The sequence below is a fragment of the Schistocerca serialis genome, chromosome 3, assembly GCF_023864345.2.
Source record: "Schistocerca serialis cubense isolate TAMUIC-IGC-003099 chromosome 3, iqSchSeri2.2, whole genome shotgun sequence".
NCBI lineage: Eukaryota > Metazoa > Arthropoda > Insecta > Orthoptera > Acrididae > Schistocerca > Schistocerca serialis.
The window spans coordinates 118,252,931-118,276,063 of record NC_064640.1 but is presented as its reverse complement, the minus strand read 5'-3'; the positions used below and the strand labels follow the sequence as shown (position 1 = coordinate 118,276,063).

The window sequence follows — 23,133 nt, the reverse complement described above, 5'->3', positions numbered from 1 at the left end:
ACTACCGTCAAATGGGGAAACTTTGTGCAATATTTTTAATTTAAATGCGACATCAAAACATATGTAAATATTTTCCTCAAACTGAATGTGGTTTTTTTGGGCTAGCCATCTAGCTACTGAACGATATACCCAACTTTATTTAAAAGCATACACATCAAGGGAAATAATTTTTTTCTCACCTATCAAAATTAATCCATGGTTGGGGTAGTTTTGACTGTTGCCACAGGATTAATGAAAAGTGTAAATAGACCATCATCATCATCATCATATGTAAACACAAATTTGTATTTCAAAAAATATTTTAATCATCCACAATGAAGCTATAGCACAGTTATCATTTATGGTAAACATATTATACATACATGTTGATCTAAATTTGAACTTAATGCAATATGAGCTGGCAGTAACCTCCCTAAACAATTCAATTTAGAGAAAAGTCTTCAAGTCCTTTTTTTGAGATACATAAACCCCACTTCAAAACATCTGGTTTACTACGTAATAAAGCTATTTGCTTACATGATATTAAACTTTCATCCAACATTTCTGACCACACAAACTTATTTTTCTGTTTTCTTAGAAACCTAACAAGAAATTCTGAGCCATTTATCTCTTGAATCTCACGCACAAAGTACGTGTGTGCATTGTGTGTTGTTGGCACACAAATAATCACCAAGTCATTGATTTTTACACTTGGTTGAGCCATTCTTGAATTCCCCAGAATTTCAGCAGCATGTTCAGACAATTTTCCCACATCATCAGCAGCTGAAAAAAAAATTAGTATATATTATACAGTCATACATGAATTTAACTGTATTTAATTAATAAAAATCTGCAACATTGTCCTCACTGGACGAGGAATTTGGATCGTCTACAAGGTCCTTCATGCACAAACTCTTTCCTGCTGTGACATTTACTTTGGAATGGTCTCTGCGAGGTTGGGTGTTTCCCTCATGTCTCATGGATTTCAAAATATCTATCAATGCATTGGAAACCATAGGTTTAATTTCATCCAAGTCAGAGTTGTTTTGTACAGGTAGGCAGCTTAGTACCTGCTTTGGATTAAGAGGCCAGATAGAGATAGCACATTTTCTGAATCCTTAAAGAAGATTCTAGCTTACAGTTTCACATTCTTGTGAGCCTTTGATCTTATCATACAGGGTTGTTAATAATATCAGGAAACTATCTTTTGACAAAATTTGTGATCTCCTTTTTTAAGCATTTTTCCAGTCATCCAAACCGTGTCTCCAATATTTCTTTAACCCTCAGTCGGTGTCGTGAATGTTTTATGAAGTAAACTGTGTCATGGGGTATTTACATACCCCAGACTCATCGAATTTTCTAGACAGGCATCTAAACATAAATATAAAGTAATGAATACAGGCTGTTCCCATTGATATTTAGTCTTTATTGCCATCAAAACATCTTTGCAAAATCAAAACATAACAATGGCCTTTTTAAAAATTAATACCTCCTTAGCTCACCAGCTTCAAATTGCAAAGTATCTGTTAATTACTGAAAAAAATTTAAAACATGACTTTGGAAATTAAGAGCAGTTCAGTTATGTGCATTAGTGTTCAAAATATCAAACAAAACAAAGATTAATCAGGTAAGGTTTAATTTAATGTAATTCCACAAACCCTAAACTTGAGCAAATTTTCATTCATTCATACACTCGAAACAGATCAAGTGCCTACAGGATGCACAAATATGTCATTTGCAGTTTATACAGACCACTTCAGTCTTCTTATCCAATGATTGAGGACACAGGAAACACCTCTGCTGTTTCACTGGATCAACATTTTGCACTGAAGAAGGCAATGGCTTATTGAGAATATGTACAATAGAACCTCTGAGTTCTCCAGGTAGTCTTGAATTCAGTAACCTGTCATTTAGGTACATCTCACACAGTTGCTTTGAAAGGTCCTTTAGGAAATCAAATCTTGAGGGGGGTTTATTGTCCCTGAAGGCTGAATAAAGTACATGTGAATTTACACCAGCAATGTTAAGAATTCCAAAGAACATTGCCATTGGCCAATGACAGGTGCACCAGCTAGTTGAAAAGGTCATACATTTTTTATCTAATCTGTCAACACCTCCTTTTGCTTGATTATAAAAAAGTATTATTTAAGGTTTGCCTGTCTCATTGCCCATGCTTTTATAGTGATGCATAGATGAAATTAATACCATTGCTTTATTTTTCTTGGGCAGATATGAAACCAGGGTCTTGTCTTTAGTAAACCCATATTCGTTTCAATGACATTGTGCAGCGAAATATATCATGACCGGTACCATTGGTAGCAAAGAGAAATTCAAGATTCTCTTTATTGGATTTGAAAATTGCAGTATAGTATAGTAATCCAATAAAGGCCTTCATTTCTATCAGTGAAACATCTTTCAATTCTGTTCTGGTTTCATCCGCATATCTACTTCTACGAGATGCATTCAAGTTCTAAGGCCTCCGATCTTTTTTCTAATTAACTACTCGTCCGAAATCGATGAAACTGGCGTTACTTCTCGATGTAATCGCCCTGCAGACGTACACATTTTTCAAAACGCTGATGCCATGATTCCATGGCAGCAGCGAAGGCTTCTTTAGGAGTCTGTTTTGACCACTGGAAAATCGCTGAGGCAATAGCAGCATGGCTGGTGAATGTGCGGCCACGGAGAGTGTCTTTCATTGTTGGAAAAAGCCAAAAGTCACTAGGAGCCAGGTCAGGTGAGTAGGGAGCATGAGGAATCACTTCAAAGTTGTTATCACGAAGAAACTGTTGCGTAACGTTAGCTCGATGTGCGGGTGCGTTGTCTTGGTGAAACAGCACACACGCAGCCCTTCCCGGACGTTTTTGTTGCAGTGCAGGAAGGAATTTGTTCTTCAAAACATTTTCGTAGGATGCACCTGTGACTGTAGTGCCCTTTGGAACGCAATGGGTAAGGATTACGCCCTCGCTGTCCCAGAACATGGACACCATAATTTTTTCAGCACTGGCGGTTACCCGAAATTCTTTTGGTGAAGGTGAATCTGTGTGCTTCCATTGAGCTGACTGGCGCTTTGTTTCTGGATTGAAAAATGGCATCCACGTCTCATCCATTGTCACAACCGACGAAAAGAAAGTCCCATTCATGCTGTCGTTGCGCATCAACATTGCTTGGCAACATGCCACACGGGCAGCCATGTGGTCATCTGTCAGCATTCGTGGCACCCACCTGGATGACACTTTTTGCATTTTCAGGTCATCATGCAGGATTGTGTGCACAGAACCCACAGAAATGCCAACTCTGGAGGCAATCTGTTCAACAGTCATTCGGCGATCCCCCAAAACAATTCTCTCCACTTTCTCGATCATGTCATCAGACCGGCTTGTGCATGCCCGAGGTTTTTTCGGTTTGTTGTCACATGATGTTCTGCCTTCATTAAACTGTCGCACCCACGAACGCACTTTTGACACATCCATAACTCCATCACCACATGTCTCCTTCAACTGTCGATGAATTTCAATTGGTTTCACACCATGCAAATTCAGAAAACGAATGATTGCACGCTGTTCAAGTAAGTAAAACGTCGCCATTTTAAGTATTTAAAACAGTTCTCATTCTCGCCGCTGGCGGTAAAATTCCATCTGCCATACGGTGCTGCCATCTCTGGAACGTATTGACAATGAACGCGGCCTCATTTTAAAACAATGCGCATGTTTCTATCTCTTTCCAGTCCGGAGAAAAAAAATCGGAGGCCTTAGAACTTGAATGCACCTCTTATATTGTTTGATTTTCTCATTTGTGTGTGTGTGACAACTTCAGTTAGCATTTCCTCTGAAAAAAGGCATTCCCATACCTGTAGTGGTGTATAAGAATGGCCAAGACATTGCGCATTCCCTTCAGGAAGATGTACTATAATATTGTGAGAAGGCATTTGAACATTTCTCTTAGGTTCCACTGTTGACCACTTATAGCGGTTGCATCCATAGAAAGTGTTCTGTTTTGTTTCTTCTCTAACTCGTTCACTCATCACTTTCTGATATATCCAGTTCTGATTCAATATCGTGTTCACCGTTGCATTCAGAATCACTTTTGTTGGCAGTTTCAGCATCACTTTATTCAATATCTTCCACCTCATGTAACCACTGAGTGATAACAGTCTGAAAATCAGGGATCAGAAACACCCACTCTGGCCTTGTTAGCCATGCTGAGTGATATTTCTGTATGAAATGCAAAATATACAGTGTTTAAAATTACCGAGTTCATAACATAATTTTCTATAGTTCTTGTGTTGTGGTCATGAAAATCTCTGTATAATGGTGCTATACAATTTACCATTAAAAGAAGTATTGTCTCATGTATGTACACACTTGGCACAGTTAATTCCTATTGCAATAGTTGTGCTGTACATCTGTTGGCTTCCTTTTAAAGTTTTAAAATTATCCAAATGTGTAGATTTGCTGCTTCCCCCATATTGCTATACAGTAAAATGTGTCTGGGTAGATAAGTTTGTAGTACATTTTTAACAAGTTTTCAGTGTCCATCATACAGCTCATTCTCTTCATTAAGAATATATTTTACTTATTTCTGATGCGATCTTACCAAAGTGATTTTCCACGTCATAAATTTATCTCTATTCCTAGAAAACTATTACAGTCCACTTCTTCTAAGTCTGCATCCTCAATGCTCAGAGGAAACTCCTCTGAGCTGTTAGTCCTGTGTCTTTCAAATTTTGTACACATTGTTTTATTCCTGTTGATCGATAAATTATTTTCTTTAAAATACCCTTCTGCCATATGCGTAGTCTCACTGGCTCTCTTTTCCAAATCCTTCACTGAGTCACTACATACTAGTAAAGTTGGGTCATCAGAATACATAATTACTTTTTCATTTTCTGTGGTGGTCATGCGATTTATACACAGGGTGTCCATAAAGTTCTAGTTTCAGAACATATTAGAAAGGGAATCACTGCTCAGAATAACATCAAATCTGAACAGTATATTATTGATGCAGTGGTTAACGTCATGGAGGAAAAAATAACAGAAGTTTTAACAATAGCTGGTGCTGTAAGTGTCTTAACATAAATAAGGTCAGCTAAAAATAACAGATAAATTGCGATACAATGGCTATGATTTAAACTGTAAATTACACCATCTTTATTTTTCAATATCCATGACTGCACAATTTTGACAGTCAACAGTTGTTACGTAGTTACATAAGCCCATCCACTATGGCAAAGTCGTACCCTATCGCATGGAAAAAATTGGTTTTTAACTGTCCTGACACCAAAAACTGCATAAAAATCAAAATGACATAAGTTTCTAATTTAACATGCTATCCACTGTTTTCTGCCATAAGTTGATATTAAGAAACAGCATCTTCCAGAGTGTCTTGGGGGTCACATTCAGAATGCGTTGCACAATGTGTGCCTTCAATTCAGCTACATTCATAACTGGAGCACTGGACACAACATCTTTCAGATGATCCCACAACCAGAGTCACATAGATTAAGGTCAGGTGACCTGGACAGCCAGGCTGTAAGGAAATGATGGCTCATAATTCCAGCATTTCTGAAATGCCTCTGCTGCAACCACTTCACTGGCTGTGCAAGGCATGATGTTCATGCAGAAATTTCTGTAGCCCATATTCTACAATTCTGTGTATTGACATGTCCTTGGAGATGGAAATGTGCTTCATCTATCCACAGAATATTCCAAGGCCATTTACTGCCCACTATCATGTGAGCAAGAAAATCCAGAATGAACATTTGTCTTGCTGGCACGTCAGCAAGAAGCAACTCCTCACAGGGGTGATTTCGTGTGAATAGCAATGCAGGATGTTTTGCAGGATTTTACGCGCCTTGCTCACAGGCATGTCCAATGTTCAGTCAATCCCCCCTGCACTATATGTTTGCACACCACCACTTGGGCCCTTCTACAGTGCTGAGGCCACATCTTCCAGATACATGGGATCAACTGCTTTCCTCCCTCTGTCGCATTGCACTACAAAAGAAGCTATTTTTTTATTTTTGTTATCATTTTCTCCAGACCCTTAGCAGACAGCATACCAGTGCCTTTTTTCATACCCTTGAGTGTATGGAACTTCTGCAGGGCTACTGGTGCACAGTCACTGTTCTTGTAAGAGGGCTTTAACAGCAGCATCCTTCATGGAGACAGTACTGTTGGACATCTTGGATGTAAACTGAGGAACAGACATGTGCCACCCCTCTGTTGGTGTGTATATTCTGATGCTTAAAGCACCATCTATTGGTTAAATTTTTGTCCCTCCCCCCTCCCCCCATGGCATTTCCCCCCCGTGTCAATAATATTCTGTTCAAGTTTTATGTCAGTTTAAGCAGCGGGTCTCTTCCTACAGTGCTTTGAAACTGGAATTTTAATCATGGACACCCCGTACAAGATAAAAAGCAGATGTCCCTGTACTGAACTCTGTGCTACCCCATATTGTAACTGCAGAAAATCGGAGTAGACATTTTTCTCTTTATTTCTGGATTTGTATTTTATTTCAACACACTGTTGCCTAATATAATTGCGTAGGCTTCCACAGCCAGAGTCAGTCGACATAAAAGTTTTCTGGGTTTGGTACCACGTCATAATGTAAAAACTACTGCTGCTATAGAAAAACCAACGATGGTTTTTTTATAGCTGCAGTAGTTTTTATATTATGACACAGTACCAGACTAGAAAACTTTTATGTCAACACTGTCGCCCGTTTTCAAGAAAGGTTTTTATTATGTCTGCAGCTTTTCCTCTTCTACCATAAAAGTCCAGTTGTTTAGAAGAATTTAAAGACAAACACAACAAAAAGCTTTCAAAGGGTCAAAGTACTCACTAAATACTTTTACTATCTACAGTGTGTGGTGCAAAGTACATACATGAGTAGTGTATGTAGTTGTTACAACTGTATCATGTCAGATTTGACCAGAGAAGTCTTTGAAATGTGCTATCGCAAAACCCATGTGCTATTTCCAGTTGACATCTCTGTCATAGCACATCATCTGCACAAAAAGTATATTTTCAGCACTTCACAAAATGCTTTCCCCACTACCTGCACTCCTGCCACTGAAGGTCCACTCCCCTCCTTCATACACCAGTAGGTGGGCTCATTTTATGTGTTTTTAGCATGCTGTGGTGGCTGTGCTGGCTATTGGGTGACTTTCCATGTCACCAACCAATAAGAATTCACTAGACAGAAATGGGTGACGTTTCCTCAATTACGACCGAGCATTCTCTTCGAGACTCTGCGTGTGAATTTAAAAGGTTGACAACTGATATTGTTGCTGAATACAGTAGATCAGAAATACATGCAAAAAGATGAGACTGAGTTATAAGTGGCACAAGAAAAGGTGGTGGCTGGACCCTTTCGTCATGTATTGGTTCGGTGAACAACACTTTCCATTACCGCTGCAATCTGGCAATAGTTTTACCATAATTTTGCTGTAAAGCCAAATGTTGCAAATTGTGTTAGCAACACCAATTGTGGATTATGTCAGCATTTCACCTCTTGTGTCTCCCCTCTCCAAAATGGGCTAAAATATTTCCTTAATTCTGCCACCACTCATAGAGAAAACTATCTGTATTTTGAGCCACATAACTTTTTCAGTCACATCAGATGTCAATAGGAAGGAAACGGGACAAAGTCAAGTGAGACATTGAGTAACAACTTAGAAGTGAGGTAAATCTTACTAGGAAGAAATGTAAAATTGGGGAACTTTTGGCATTAATCATGGATTTTTCACAGGAGGTACAAACTTATGGTGCTGAATCACGAGAAACGTAAAATCGAAGAATGTAAAATCAAAGTTTCACTGTATTGCAGTTGTTGTGGATCTGTCACTTTTTCTCCTTTCCTTGTCAATATTATACTTGGATCTTTTAAACAAGTGACTCTTTTCTGTTCTCATTTATATAATTACAGGCCATTTTAGAGATCTGCCAGGAAAGCTTGAAAAGTCACATTTTAGAGGTATTAGACGTTTGTATTTAAAGTTTTTGGCGGCTAGCCTTTGCTTCTCTTACCATCCTAGTGTGTGCTTTCTTCTTTCACCTGTAAGCCTCATGGCTGTCGTGTCCTTTATCTTTCTGGTAATTTTCACTTAACTCAGTCAGTTCATCCCTTGCTTTTTTAATTTCTAATGGTGTACCATTTTCTGTTTGGTTTACCCATAATAGTTCTGTATTTTTTAGGACAAGATATTTCTGTGTAGTGTCTAAATACACCACAGAAAGATTCCCAGCTCCTTTCTACATTGGCCTCTATGTACACATCATCCCATTTTCTGCTTTTGGTAAAATTTCTAGTCCACTACATTCAGCCACTATGTAGTCCTCACAGTTCAGTTGTTTGTCCAAAATGGTCTGCAACAATAGAATTCAAAACCTGAACTTTTTGCCTGTGTGTAGGTATATTTGATGAACATGGTCTATTAAAGTGCTTGATGTTTCTGTATATCTTGTTGGATTTTTTACACAAAACTGGAGATTTTATGTCATAACTTCTTGCATAGCCACTGATTTTCAGCATACGGTATTTATATTTAAGTCATCTACTATCATTATAAAAATGTATTTTTTCATGATTTTATGAAGTAGCACATTAACTTGCAATAAAAAGTTTTAATGCTTGAGCTAGGTGAACAATATATTCCTATTAAAAGCCATTTTTCCTCCATGAACTTTTTTTGTACTGCTGCAGCTTCAAATCAAAAATCTGTGCAATTTGAAATCTTTTGTGGATTGCAGTCCTCTACTTTGCTGTCTACATATATTGCTACTCCTCACTTTTATGCTCAGTTTTGGAATAATATGCTACATTTTTGTATCCCATTACATTGAAAACCTTTAATTCACTCTGCTTTAAACCATGCTCTGTCAATATGAAAATAATGCTTACTTAAGCAGCTAATAAGACTTCTAATATTCTGATTTGTTAGAGGCACACTGGACTTTTGATGCAGCATTTTTAAACTGATTTTTTAAAATCTATTGCTCTCCATGCTATATCACATTTTCCCTACCTCTGGGTACCAAAATGTTTGGTCCATTTGCGTGGACTTTTTGTTCCTGGTACTTATTCCCATGGATCCATGAGCTGCTCCAGCAGCTGTCACAAGATCTACAGTTGATGTTTTCACTGCTGTTGCTGTTGATGCTGGAAATACTACTGATCCTGTGGTTGATAGCTAATCTTTGCAGACAATGTTCCCTCTTCTTTTGCAGATGATGCCCTCTGTGATGGTAAGATCACAAGTTCAATAGATGAGGTAATTTTAGATAAATCTTGTATATCCACTTGTTGGGCTGCTGGTGAACAAGTTTCTCTTTCACATTATCAGCATAAGAATGTGTTTTAGTCTGTTGTTCTTATTCCATATTCAAAAAAATTTGAGGATTGTTTCTCTTATTTAAATTACTGATGTGTTCTCTTATTTTCTGGCACAAAAATCTTTTACCTGTGTTGTTTAAGTGCATGCCATGTTCCATGGTTCTTTCATAGGCATGCAATTGATGAAAAGATGCATTCGAAAACACTTAAGACATTTTATTTAGTTTCCCATTCGTGTTTCTGATTTCTTTGTTAAGACACAAAGTAGGAATTAAATCATAGGTTGTGCGTATACTGGAGAAGATGACATTTACATTGGTAGCCTGTTGAGGGCTTTCACTATTGCTCTGGCAGCCTGCTTTGCACTGTTATGATACATATCATTAGATTCTCCTATTAAGATAATGCCGTCATTTTCCATTAGCAACTAGGATAGTTTTTTTGCAGTCTTTTATTACCTCATACATGGGGGCACCTGGTTTTATGAAGGGTGTTACAATGAACTTCATTTCACATAGTTTCTGCAAAAGGGAAACCAACAACAACATGGTTTCCCATAGCTTCTACAAAAGGTAAACCAACAGCAACACGGTGCACCAAAGCTGTCTCCTCTCCATTTCAAAATACAGTGGGCTTGTCAAACTGTTTTTCATGTCCCAGTTGTGAAGCCTATTAATTAATGTTCCTCTGGCTATATAATACTTTTTTAGAAGCTGCAGTTATCATTATGGTACCATTTTTAATTTAATGCTAATTGGATATTTTCTGGAGTAGCATTGTTATAGCTTCTTGTTGAAGATAATCTTTTATGATTTCTTGGCATATTCTCTTCACATTCCTACTCCCTGAGAGCACAAAATACAGTATTTCACATAACTAAACCTACCTGTTGTGGTATAAGCCTTCAGTAGCTGCACAGTTTCACTGGATTGCCACCTAAAATGCTGATGTAGGATCTGTTATTAAAATGAGTAGCTAGAAGCCTCCTTTTAAGTTCAAAATCGGAAGTTCATCAATCTTTCATTGCATCCTTAAGATCATACTGGTGATGACCACATCTGTTATGGTCTCTAATAATGTTTACGCATAGGTAGTTAGTACAGACATATGAGGAGCTTAATAGTTCTTATTTTGTCAAAAAGCAAAATTGCACACAGTACAGATGATGTGATCACTCACTGCTTCACATGCAGATAAGTAGAAAAGTCACAGAACTGTTACCATAGTTGCAAATATTATTCGACTTAATGGTAACACATACATTTTGATGTATGCTATTCACAACTATAAAATATGTTCTCTTAGGCTGAATTAAACAAACGGAAAGACAACACAAACAGTTCCCAAGGCTGGGCTAAAATGCAGACTAGCTAGCCTGAAGCTATGCTGGACAAAGACTAAAAGCCGAATGCCCAAAATGACAGCAGGATGAGCAGGAGAGCAGACTGAGTAGAATTAATAGACTGAATGAAATAGCATGGGTGTTTGCCTTAAAAAAACTTGCTCCAGGATATTGTTCAGCTTCTTTAATTTATGATAGATTATAAATTATATACTTGAGAACATTTGTCTTTTATTGACTATTGACTTTGTCATTATATTTCATTTTGATATTATTTTTCATGATCAGCATCTAAGTACTAATTTGTGCTTACACTGTTGAGAATCCCAGGTTTATGACCATGGGATTCATCATGTATACTGAAATTTAGATACTGAAAATTTACGAATTTTTATTACAGACTCTTATTCATTAATATTGGTGTCAACTGATTCAGAAAGATCAGGCCGTCAGAAGCATATCAGCAGATACCTGAAATTTTGGCTATAATTGGCACTGAAAATTTGGACATGGAGAAATCTTCAGTTAACAAGATCTTTTTAACTGGTTACATTTGGGCTAATGTAAATACAGTTTTACCTATTAGCTCATAAGATTTTCCCTATGGCTAGACATAAGAATTTTTATAAATGCAATAATTTTGATGGCCATCATTTCTGATGAAACTAATTGGCTCACTGCAACCAGAACAAAAAACTAAACAATCAAAATAATAAAGTTTAGTGCAGTGAATTTGTTTCAATACTTTTGACAGTTTGCATAATGTATGCTTCATTTAGGAACTTTAACATCCGAATTTTTGAAAGTGAGTTAGCACAAATGTTATATAGACCTTGATACCTGAAATAAGACTGCACAAAGAGTAGAATGGTGGTAGACAATTCGCTTTGTCACAGGTGCTATAAAATACAAGAAATGCCAATGAAATGGTTCTTTTTGTGTAGAGAGGATACTTTGACTACTAGTCAAAGTGTTGCCACAAACCTAATGAACATGCAGTCCTCAAGAAAATGTACGTTTTTACATTTTACATGTCAGTTATTATACTAGGAGCAATCAAAAAGTTTCCATTTGAAGGCCATACAGTCCAGAATCGATATGCCAACCAGGCAAAATTGCCATGACCCTCAAAGCAATCACCCCACCAATGAACCAGTTTGAAGATACATGTTTGGTAAAATACCATATCCTGCTGCCTGAAGTAGTTCATAACTGCCTGCTGCACATCGTCATGTGACAGAAATAGTCAAAACTTCAAGGTCGTTTTTCAGGGACCAAAGCCCTGATAATAACATGGGGAGAGATGGGGACTATAGGGTGGCTGCTTGACTGTTGCCCACTTGCAATGGATGAGGCTGACCTTCCAGTCTGACCAGTGTCTTGCGTCAAATTGCAGCCAGCACGTAATTTTGTGCACCATTCCACAATGAAGGTTTTTGATAGACATGCTGCCCCCATACAAATTATTCATTCTCTGATGGATGTCTACCAGCATTTCTCCTTCAGCAGCCAAGAAAAGAATAACACTATGTTGGTCCTGTTTGGATGCATTTTGTAATAATGTCTCCATAGTTCATGTTTCCCCATTTACTGCATGCAAGTCAGAAAGACATGAATGCCACACTGATTCCTTCCTACATGTCAGTGCATATATACCCACACTGGAGTTGCCCTACATTGCATATACACAGCAGCAATGCCCTCAAAAAGAAACTTGCTGATCAACTCTTATATAAAAATTATTATTAGTTATATTACTACAACAGCAACCCAGGGTAAGCAGGACCACTGTGGTGTAGAGGTGGTGGAATGATGAGTTGTGGAGGTGATGGTGCCAGCCAAGGATGGCTAGGAAAACTCTGCTGCGAGATAAAATAGATTTTATTCATTTTGGGTTACAATTCTGGTATGTTGTGACATCCCTGGATTCTCCCTCTGGAGACATGTGGTCCACCGGGATGCTGATGACATCAGAAGCCTGCAGCAGTGGGTGGCCATCTGACATCCACATCCTGCTTTGCTGACACTGTTTACCTCACTCAGCAATGCACACCTGAGCCAATTGTATGTGACCCTGAGTGCACAGTGCCAGTGCCAGTGCCAGTGCCACATACGTCCACTAAATTCCCAAAGGCAGTCACAGCTGCTGGGTTACAAGCTCACTTTGGTCAGAAGGTATGGCGGCAATACTCTTTTAACTGCAAACTGCTGCCCCCCAAGGCAGAATTTTGGTGCTGCTGTGGCACATGGGGGATGGCTCCCAACTATGCAATGTAAGGCTGTAGGATGGACTTCAAATCATACGCTGAACTGGTGCAGCTGGCTGCTGAGACCACCTTCAGCTGCTCGCTGGCCCATAGTGTATTGGAAACTGACATGGACCTGATGTCTTGGACAATATTGCAGTGCCTGTGTTATTCTGATTACAACGCATAGTTCCTTTGGACATGCATGGATGTCCAAAGGAACAGGCACTGTGGTGACCACAGCTGTTATGAAACATATCAAATGAATTTGCAATTGCGAATAAGGACTTCCATCGGCTGTAGAATGGAATGAGGACAATGAAAATTTGTTCCAGACCAGGATTTGAACCTGGATTTCCCACTTATCATGAGCAGTCACCTTACCATTTGGCTATCCGTCCACGACTCATGGCCAGACCCAAACTTCCACATGTTGTCAACCATGCGTCTACAATCTGTACTCGTACATCCATTATGTATATTCCCATGCAGGTCAAACATTGTACTTGAAAGTTGCTTGTCCAGGACTGGCAGATAAAGACAATATTGCAGTTCCTGTGTTATTCTGATTACAGTGCAAAGTTCCTTTGGACATGCAAAGGAACTTGGGCCAACAGGCACTGCAATATCGTCTTTATCTGCCCATAGTGGGCACGTGACTTTCAAGTACAACGTCTGACCTGTACAGGAATATATATGATGGATGTACAGGTACAGGTCGAAGACACGTGGTTGATGAATCTGGGTTTGAGTCCTGGTCCGGCACAAATTTTCATTGTCATAATTCCAGTCTACAGCTGATGGCAGTCCTTATTCACAATTGCGAATTCATCTGATGTGATGTCTTGGAGGCTGCTAACAAATTGCGCTACATATTAACACCTCTGTGTCCCAATCGTGCGGAAATATACTGCAGGCCAGCCTATTATTGCATGGCCTTTCTGCGATTTCACTACGATTGCGTGGCTTTACCTGGCCACCTTGCAGTGTATATGCAGGCTCACTTGTGAAATTACATACAGGTGCCTCCAAGCCTGCCTGCTTGCCCTGTACATGGTTGCAACGGAACTGCTTTAATTCAGTAATGCCCAAAATTACAGCATTACATACCTCCTCTCTTTGAGAAGACCGGGACCCCAGGTCTGAACCTATGGTTAGACTGCAACAGAAGACTTCACCACAATGTTATGACATAGGTTATTTTACAGTTTTTCCTCTTACATCCAGCAACAAAGCACTGAAAGTGGTGCACATTCTTCCTATAATTCTCAGCCCACTGGCTTCACTGGTCCTTATGCTGCTACATAAAACCTCCAGACCCATTTAAGCAACCTCTTAACCATTAACCCTTCCAAAACATTAAACAAATAGTTACATGAATATCCCCTTGTCACACCCTAGTGGCACTTCATAAGGTAAGCAACAATGCTTGTTTTAACACTACGCAAGGTTGCTTGCCCTTTGAATCACAACTAATTACATCCTGTAACATAACGCTCTTATTAATACATCTAGCTTTTGCACTCATCATACCTTTTCATTTACAAATGGTTAACCAGTCCAGCAGTATTTCATGTACTGGAGGATCACATTGGCAAGTGGCCCTTTGCCTGAGGTAGAGGAAGGGTGCGCAAAACGGATTGAACACTAACACGTTGCTTGTGGTTTTGATGCTTATGGTTTTGCTCATGTGTCACTACCCCTGATATTGCTGAACATATGAAAGCATTTGTTCTACTGAAACAGGCCACTCTTACATGTCTATTAGCTGGTTTAAGGACAGGATTAAGTTAGCATCCAATGTCTCATTCAGGTAGGTCAAACTTTCCCTGGAAGCATTGCTAGTGGCTTCTCCAGCACAATTTTCGGTGTGTAATCTTCCACTTTTTCCCCATGTAACAGAGGCTGATAGATAAAACACTGGCCGCGTTATGTCACAGACTGTCCCATTAATAAGTATTCCACTCCTGTGCAGAGCCAAATGTTCAGCTCCCATGAGCTTACCTCGCTCTTAGTAGTTTCTATTACCACTTTGGTACTGTTTGCAGAAAACATCCAGTATGAACCTGCTTGCTGAAAATAGGGTCGTGGCTTCAGTATATCACTTGAACAATCCTGATCTGCTTTATCTAAGTAAAACTGCAACTTGCACATGCTGGTACTTGTATGGACCACCCAGATTGGGAAAATAGTAACGCTCTCCCTCTGACAATGTTTTTAAGTTTAGTTAGCAACATCACTGTATAACTATCACCATCTTCCATGATCAGCATAACCTCCTGTGTTCTTACTTGGATGAATCTCACCTAAGTTCAGAGTCAGCTAAAGTGCCCAAAGATTGCTTGTGAGTACCACATCCTCTTGCCTTGTAAAAAGTAATCTGGTTTCCAATGGCAGTACCTGCAACACCTCCACCATGCTCCCTGCAAAGAGGTGCAACACTGCTAAGGTGAGGACTCCACTCATCTTTTACTTTAACCTATGGCAACCTGGGAACAGGGAACTCCCATCACACCCCTCCAACCTGCAAGAGGTCTGCTGTTGTACAGACATACAAAAGTAAACTCAACCCTTGAATACCTAACTTACACACAAATGAATATAAAAGTATAATCCTATATATACTATGAACAAAATTTCTTTCAACTATCCTCATCCTCTACTGATATGCTAATCCTTTACACCTCTAAATGGCATGTGTATTCTAAGCTAAATGTAAACTCTTCCCCCCCTACTTGCTTGGTTTTAATCCAAATGGAATCTCCGATACAGGACAAAGGAGGTTTCCTCACTACTACTACTACTACTACTTCTTCTTCTTCTTCTTCTTCTTCCTCTTCTTCTTCTTCTTCTTCCTACTACTCATATTCCTACCCTCAATGGATGATAACAACTGTGTCGAAGCATTTGGAGTGCTACAAAATGGCTTCAGATGCCCAACATGCACAACAGTTGTATGAGTCTGTAACTGAAGCTTGATGTTCACTGGTGTGTTACCCCAACTACCTTATATGGCCTTCAATAATGAGTTACAAATTTCTTGGTCTTACCCTTTGGAACATAAGAGTTTGATAACATTACCTCACTGACCGATTTTATATTTGGGTAATTTGCCCTCATGACTTCCCAACTGCACTTGATATTCCAGGGCTCTGACATTAGCTCTCTGAATATACTTCCAAATTTCCCTCACTTTTTAGCAAAATCCTTAACAGGCTCCCCTTCCATGCCAATTCTCAGCTTTACTTTGTCGAATGGCAATGGCATGCACCTCCTGTAAACTACCTCATATAGCGAAAACCCTGTCACAGAATCAGCTTCTGAATTATACGCACTCACAACAAAAGATAAATACCTGGTCCAATCGTTATGGTGTACACCCACATAATCACTTATCCTTCTGACAATGAGCTGTACCCTTTCCATTCTACCATCAGACTGAGTTACAATGTCTAATACCTAATACCTAATACTTCAATAAATCAGACATAAAGTTTGTCCTTTGATCAGTGATCATAGTTTCTCGTATTCCAGATCTTAGAACCCAGCTGTTGACAAATGCTTGTGCTACCATTGCTCCTGATGGTTAGGGATTGGAATCATTGCCACATATCTAGAAAAAGGATCAATAATGGTTAACATAAATCATCCAATCCAATCATTTCAAAAGACTCCGTTGCTTCTGGTAACCTCTGCAAAGGTATTAATTTATGGTTCATATCTGCCTACTGTGTGCATTGCACACAACCCCTTACAAACTGGTCCATATCTTCTTTTCAAGACTTCCACCAGTAGCGCTCTGCTACTTACCAATTCATTGTTCTACAACCCCGATGCTCTGACAACAGATGGTTGTGCACTTCTTTCAGCACTTTCTCTTTTAGCTTCACTGGCACTAACATCTGCAGTTCCATCCTTACACAACCGTCTTACACAAATGTCTTACACAATAACCAGTCCCGCACAGTGAATTGTGGCTGTGACTTATATTGTTTACATCCCAAGTCTGCCTGCTGCACCACTTTCCATTTTGCAAGGTTGTGTGTGACCCATTGTCTGTATCACTGCTACTTTTTTCACTGAACCTTAATGTTCATCTAGGCAGTCTACTGGAAGGGTCCTTAAGCCCCAACAACCACCTACAGACTACACAGTTCATTACTACTTTAAAGTTCTTTCCATACAAATAACACGTGAAATATATGATTCCATATACCACATTAAGCATCTCTTTTTCTGCTGTCAAGTGGTTTTCCTCTGCTCTGTTCAACTGCCTAGAGGCACATGCTGCTGGATGATCCTCACTGTTTACCACTTGACTGAGAACACACATACCCTATAGCCTGATTGGAAGCATCAGCTGACAAGATAAACTCTGTCTTGAAGCCTAAAAAAATTAGGACTGGACTTATGTAAGTGCTCTCTTTAATTCTTCAAATGTGTCTTGGCATTACCCATTCAAAGTCTACCCCCTTTTTTAACAGTTTTGTAAGGGGCCTCACCATATCTGTAAATCTTTCTACAAATTTTCTACAATAACTCCCTAAATGCAAAAAAAGATTGTAAATCCTCAGTATTACTGGGAACTGGAAATTCCCGTATTGGCCATATCAACCTGAGATTCATCTTAACCCCTAATAATATGCCCTAAATACATAACTTCTTCTAATACAAAGTGACATTTTTCCACATTTAATTTTAAATTTAGTGCTTGTAATATTCTAAAAGGCTCTCACATACATTGCGTATGCTCTGCCATACCATTCGCAAAAATGATTACATCATCCAGGTACACCACGCACTTTCAGGGTTTCAGTCCCCTTGGCATTCCAGCCAACAAATGCTGAAATGTTTCTGGGTCATTTTTCAACCCAAATGGCATTCTATGATACTGAAAATGGCCCCAGGGGTCTGAGAATGCTGTTTTTGGATGGTTATCTGGGAGTACATCTGTCTGATGGGACACACTCCTCAGCTCAGATGTAAGATAGAGAAGCACTTACATTGCCTCAAACTGTCAATAGTTTCAGTCATGTTCGGGATTGTATATGAATTGGTTATGATTCTGCTGTGAAGATGTCAGTAGTCACATTAGGATCTATATCATTTGGTCCCATCTGGTGACTTTTTCAGTAAAACAATGATGGCTGCACTCAACAGACTAGTGGTTTCCTCCATTATCCCATCCACTAGCAGTTGCTCAATGAATTCCTCATATACTTGTTGCATGCATCATGTAGTACAGTAAGGTCTACAATATACCAGTGACTCAGTTCCTGTAAGGACCCAATGCTGCTTTATAGGTATTGCTGGTAAAGATTCTCAAGGGGAAAAATCCTCAAATTCAAACAATACTTTCTCCATTCCCAATCTATCTGTACCTCTAAGATGCTCTAACTTCCTACACAAGGCAACTCTATAGGTGGTTTGCACATTACCCTGGTGCACATGGGTTGAGTCCTTATCCACATCATGCAGGACTTCCAAATTAACTACTAACATTCCCTTGGTGAGCTGTACCCCATCAGCACCAAAACTGTCTGAATTCATGGGCATCACCTTCCCATCCAATACCTTCCATTGTAAACCCCTCTCATATACACACAGTATTAGATTGCTCAATAGCTTCTATGACAATGATGACAGTACATTTGGTTATGTATCGGTGCTTGTAGTTATATGTCAAGAGGAATACATTCAGTTTAAGAATTTGAATTCTGCTACTTGTCTGGTTGGAATGCCAATCTGTTTCTGCTTTCTCCAGCTGTTTCCAAAAGTTGGGCAGAGGATTGTTTGATTATTAAACTGGTCACAAGATGTTTTCCATTTGTTTATTTCCAAAAGCTACATTATCTCTTCAGTTCTGCTGTATATCAAACACAATTTATAAAAACACATTTTCCTGTACTACACTGCCAAGCATCAAAGCATAACAAGCTATTAGCTTCGACCACTGACCTCTCTCTCTCTCTGATCAACTGACAAAGCACTTTTCCTTTCTTTTTGTACACAAAAAGAGATGCTTTTTTATATGTATGTACACCACACTTACAAGTCAGTTCATCAATTTTGTTTTAATACCTTTGATTGTACAATTGTTTGTTTAGTTGTATTTAGTTTTTTATAATAAAGCAGATAAATGAAAACATGAGAAAAATTGGTGTTTTTATGTCTTTAATTAAGCTACTCAAATTTGGTGATTATTCTATCTTTGAATCAATGTGTGAGAGAAGTGATTTAGCAATATAAATGCAGTTGTGCAAAAATGCCTTTAGTTTGCATGCACTAATAAACATTTAAATAAAGTTATAACCCATTCTACTTTTCCTCTGCACATACAAAAATTTTAGATAAATTATTTTACACAGAACGGCATTTTTCTATTATGTGATAAAATTGGTTTAGTTACACTGTGTATTATATCTCCATGCACTGACAAAGTTGTTAGTGTATGTTTGTACAGCTGATTTGGTGTAAATTTGGAAATGTAATCATAATGTGAAGAAAATGGTGTTGTATTGATCTCTTCGTTTATGGTAAAAATGGCATTCTAAGGACTTGCTACATTATACAGTACATGTACTAACAAGGGAACCTCCCCATCGCACCCCCCTCAGATTTAGTTATAAGTTGGCACAGTGGATAGGCCTTGAAAAACTGAACACAAATCAATCGAGAAAACAGGAAGAAGTTGTGTGAAACTATGAAAAAATAAGCAAAATATACAAACTGAGTAGTTCATGTGCAAGATAGGCAACATCCAGGATAGTTTGAGTTCAGGAGCGCTGTGGTCCCGTGGTTAGCGTGAGCAGCTGCGGAACGAGAGGTCCTTGGTTCAAGCCTTCCCTCGAGTGAAAAGTTTACTTTCTTTATTTTCGCAAAGTTATGATCTGTCCGTTTGTTCATAGACGTCTCTGATCACTGTAATAAGTTTAGTGTCTGTGTTTTGCGACCGCACTGCAAAACCGTGTGATTAGTAGACGAAATGACGTGCCTCTCCAATGGGAACCGAAAACATTTGATCGCAAGGTCATAGGTCAACCGATTCCTCCACAGGAAAACACGTCTGATATATTCTATACGACACTGGTGACGGCATGTGCGTCACATGACAGGAATATGTTGTCGACCCACCTAACTTGTACACTTGGCGAATGGGTAAAAAGATTCTTCTACCTTGCCCGATTTAGGTATTCTTGTGGATGTGATAAGCACTCCCAAAAAAGTGATGAAGCATAAGAGTTTGTCACATAAACTGAAAATAAGAAATTAAAGTTTTCACTTGAGGAAAGACTTGAACCAAGGACCTCTCGTTCCGCAGCTGCTCACGCTAACCACGGGACCACAGCGCTCCTGAGTTCACACTCTCCTTGATGTTCCTTATGTTGCGCATAGACTACTCAATTTGTATATTTTGCTTATTTTTTCATAGTTCCGCACAACTTCTTCCTGTTCTCTCGATTGATCGGTGTTCAGTTTTTCAAGGCCTATCCACTGTGCCAACTTGTAACTAAATCTGAGGGGCGTGCGATGGGGAGGTTCCCTTGTAAGCTTCTCCTTATGAAGCAACATGATGAGTCTAACACATCATTTTCTGCCAGTTCTACCAAGCTCTATGCATTAACAGGCCAATTTTCTGGTACCCTGCAACACACTAACATGTGACTTATCCTTACTGCTGCTGACTGCAGTTTAAGTGGTTCACCCTTAAGATTAGTACACATTGCGTTCATTCTTCGCTGGTGACTGTCTCCCTAAGTTCAATTATACGTCACCTAAGGTCAACTTTGGCATGCTGTGTTGTCATAAACTCCAGTTCTTTAAGTTCATGCAATAGCCATCACTTACGCAGGGCATGACTTCTACACGTTGCCTAAAACACTGTGTCCCACACTGAAAATCCATCATTGCTGAACTCAAAGACTCCACATCACTATCTCCAACTCCACGTAAATTATATTGTGGAGGCTTTAATCACCACTGACCCACAAGTTGCATACTTGCTACTGATACATGTGCCCCTGTGTCTAATAAAAGTTGTACATTCTACCCTTCACTACCCTTCATTGTCCCCACTATACTACAGTTCACCTCTGCATCCATATTTTTTGCATCAAAATTTGGAGCTCCACATGGTGGGCATGGTGTTTCTGTTTGCATTTAACACCAGCTTATCCAACCCCTTTTTCGCCTTACAGTCACACTGGTGTTGTTCAACAACAACACATCTACTATACCGAGGTTGGAAACATTACCTTGCACATGTCCCATCGTCACACGTCTATAACACCTCATGGCAGTGAAAAATACTCTTCTCTTATCCCGTATTCCTTTTGCTATATCAACTTCTTCAAACTTTGTGGCTGATTTGACCACAGAGTATAGTCCTTTGGGGTAATCATCCTCATCCTTCTATACATATCAGGTGACAAGCCCTTCAAAAGTGTGACCAATGCTCTCTGTTTTGCTTCACAGAATATGATTCTATTTGCCTCATCGCTTTCCCCTAATTCATGTGTCTGCACATTCACCTTCTGTAATCTGTCTGTAAAATTCTCTACTGACTCATTATGCTTCTTTGACACACTACCCAACTTCTCACAAACAAGACTCAAGTAGGTTTGCTTCTTGTACTTTTGTAGCAGGCCTGTTTTCAAATCACCAAATGTCTGAGTGCCTCTTAGTCACTCTGTACATCTGGCATACATCTTGGCTTCCCCTACTAATTGTAACTTTGTCACTTGTAATAATGAACCTGTGACCAACCCTCAATATTAGCTGCTAACTAAAAGTCATTCAAAAAAGACATTACACTGTCAGTTGACTTTTCAGATAAAAGTGTGGTCAAACTAGCTGTGGCTAGATCTAATAAAGGAGTAGGTTGCTCAGCTAATTCCAGTACTTCCCCCCTAACCACAACCCTATTACACAAGTCTGCTTTATCTGATCTCAATTGCACCATTTTATTAACCAACGATTGAACTGCCACCCGACTACTGACACCCTGTGTTTGAGACTTGTCATTGTGGAACCTTAATCTCCAATACAGCCTAAGGCACACAAAATTCACTCACAACAGGCTGTATGACTCCATACATACTTACATCTTAGGTCTTATCATCATCCATCCTAACTCTGTGCACTATTAATCATATACTCAAAGCAATGGCAATCAACACCAATTACTGGTACTGACCCTGCATTTGGTGCAGAATGCTCTCACAAGTTACACTGACCACATCTCACAGGCCATAACTAATGCTCCTCCATATTACCACAGAATTACAAAAGATCAACCAGTTCCCCTAGCTGTACAAACATAACCCTCAAATCCCTATACATCACTTTCTTAAGCTCCATTCCCTTTACCAATAAAATAGGAAAAAAACAACTACAATAGCCAATAGTCTACTCACTCACCCCACTGTGTAAAAACACTACATGCTTCAGTTATGAAGCTGTGCTGTGTGGAGATCAACTGTGCTGGTAGCAGTTACCAAAATATTAGTACTGCTACACAGATATGCAGAATCATCAGGAACTGCTTCCCATTAGCTATGCAACAGACTCAAACTCAGCTTGATTATTAGGTATGGTAGGCTACCATACACCCAGTGGGCTGGACTGAGTTCGCATATCGGCAGCCCCACACAGCAGTGTGGCTACGATAGCGGTTGCATGGTGGTTATTGTTCCAGCAACAGGTTCTCAGGTTCAACAGATGGAGACTGTCCAATAACCTCTGACTGTTCTTCAAAGTGTGTTTATTCCAAAAGCCCAAATAGTATTACATGGGTCTGGAACAGTAGCACTACTTTTGAAAAATGTATAACAGATTAACAGTAGCAGCACACCAGCCAGCATTTTAAGCTAAACACACAGACACCTGCTCAACAGCACCCATTATTTCCTTACCACCTTATTAGGTTAGAATGGCTAATGTGATGACTCAATTTGCAACCGTTAGCTTGACCTGTGAGCAATCATCCTCTTCTGTAGTGTAGATGCAGCCATCCTGTTACACTAGACTGTCCCAGATATTGTTTTTTGGTGGTTTTTGGTTAAACAAAACACAGTGTCTACCTCATTAATCTGGAATGAAAAACGCTACCAGCAATCTTTGTGTAGCACATAGTCTCTGATATACTGCACTGTACCTTGATTGTGGTGTTTCCACCAGTAGTAGGGTGCAACTCATCAGTCTGTAGCTCATTAACTTCCATTTCAAGGC

At 39.3% G+C, this 23,133-nt stretch overlaps 1 long non-coding RNA gene across 1 annotated transcript in view; it reads right to left on the bottom strand.

Annotated features, from left to right (window-relative positions):
- Positions 1 to 295: 295 nt before the first annotated feature.
- LOC126469806 (uncharacterized) overlaps positions 296 to 23,133 on the bottom strand; it is a 58,770-nt gene continuing 35,932 nt past the window's right edge. Inside the window, exon 5 of the long non-coding RNA XR_007586079.1 lies at positions 296 to 762. This is a non-coding gene — a long non-coding RNA (uncharacterized LOC126469806). The remainder of the gene's footprint in view (positions 763 to 23,133) is intronic.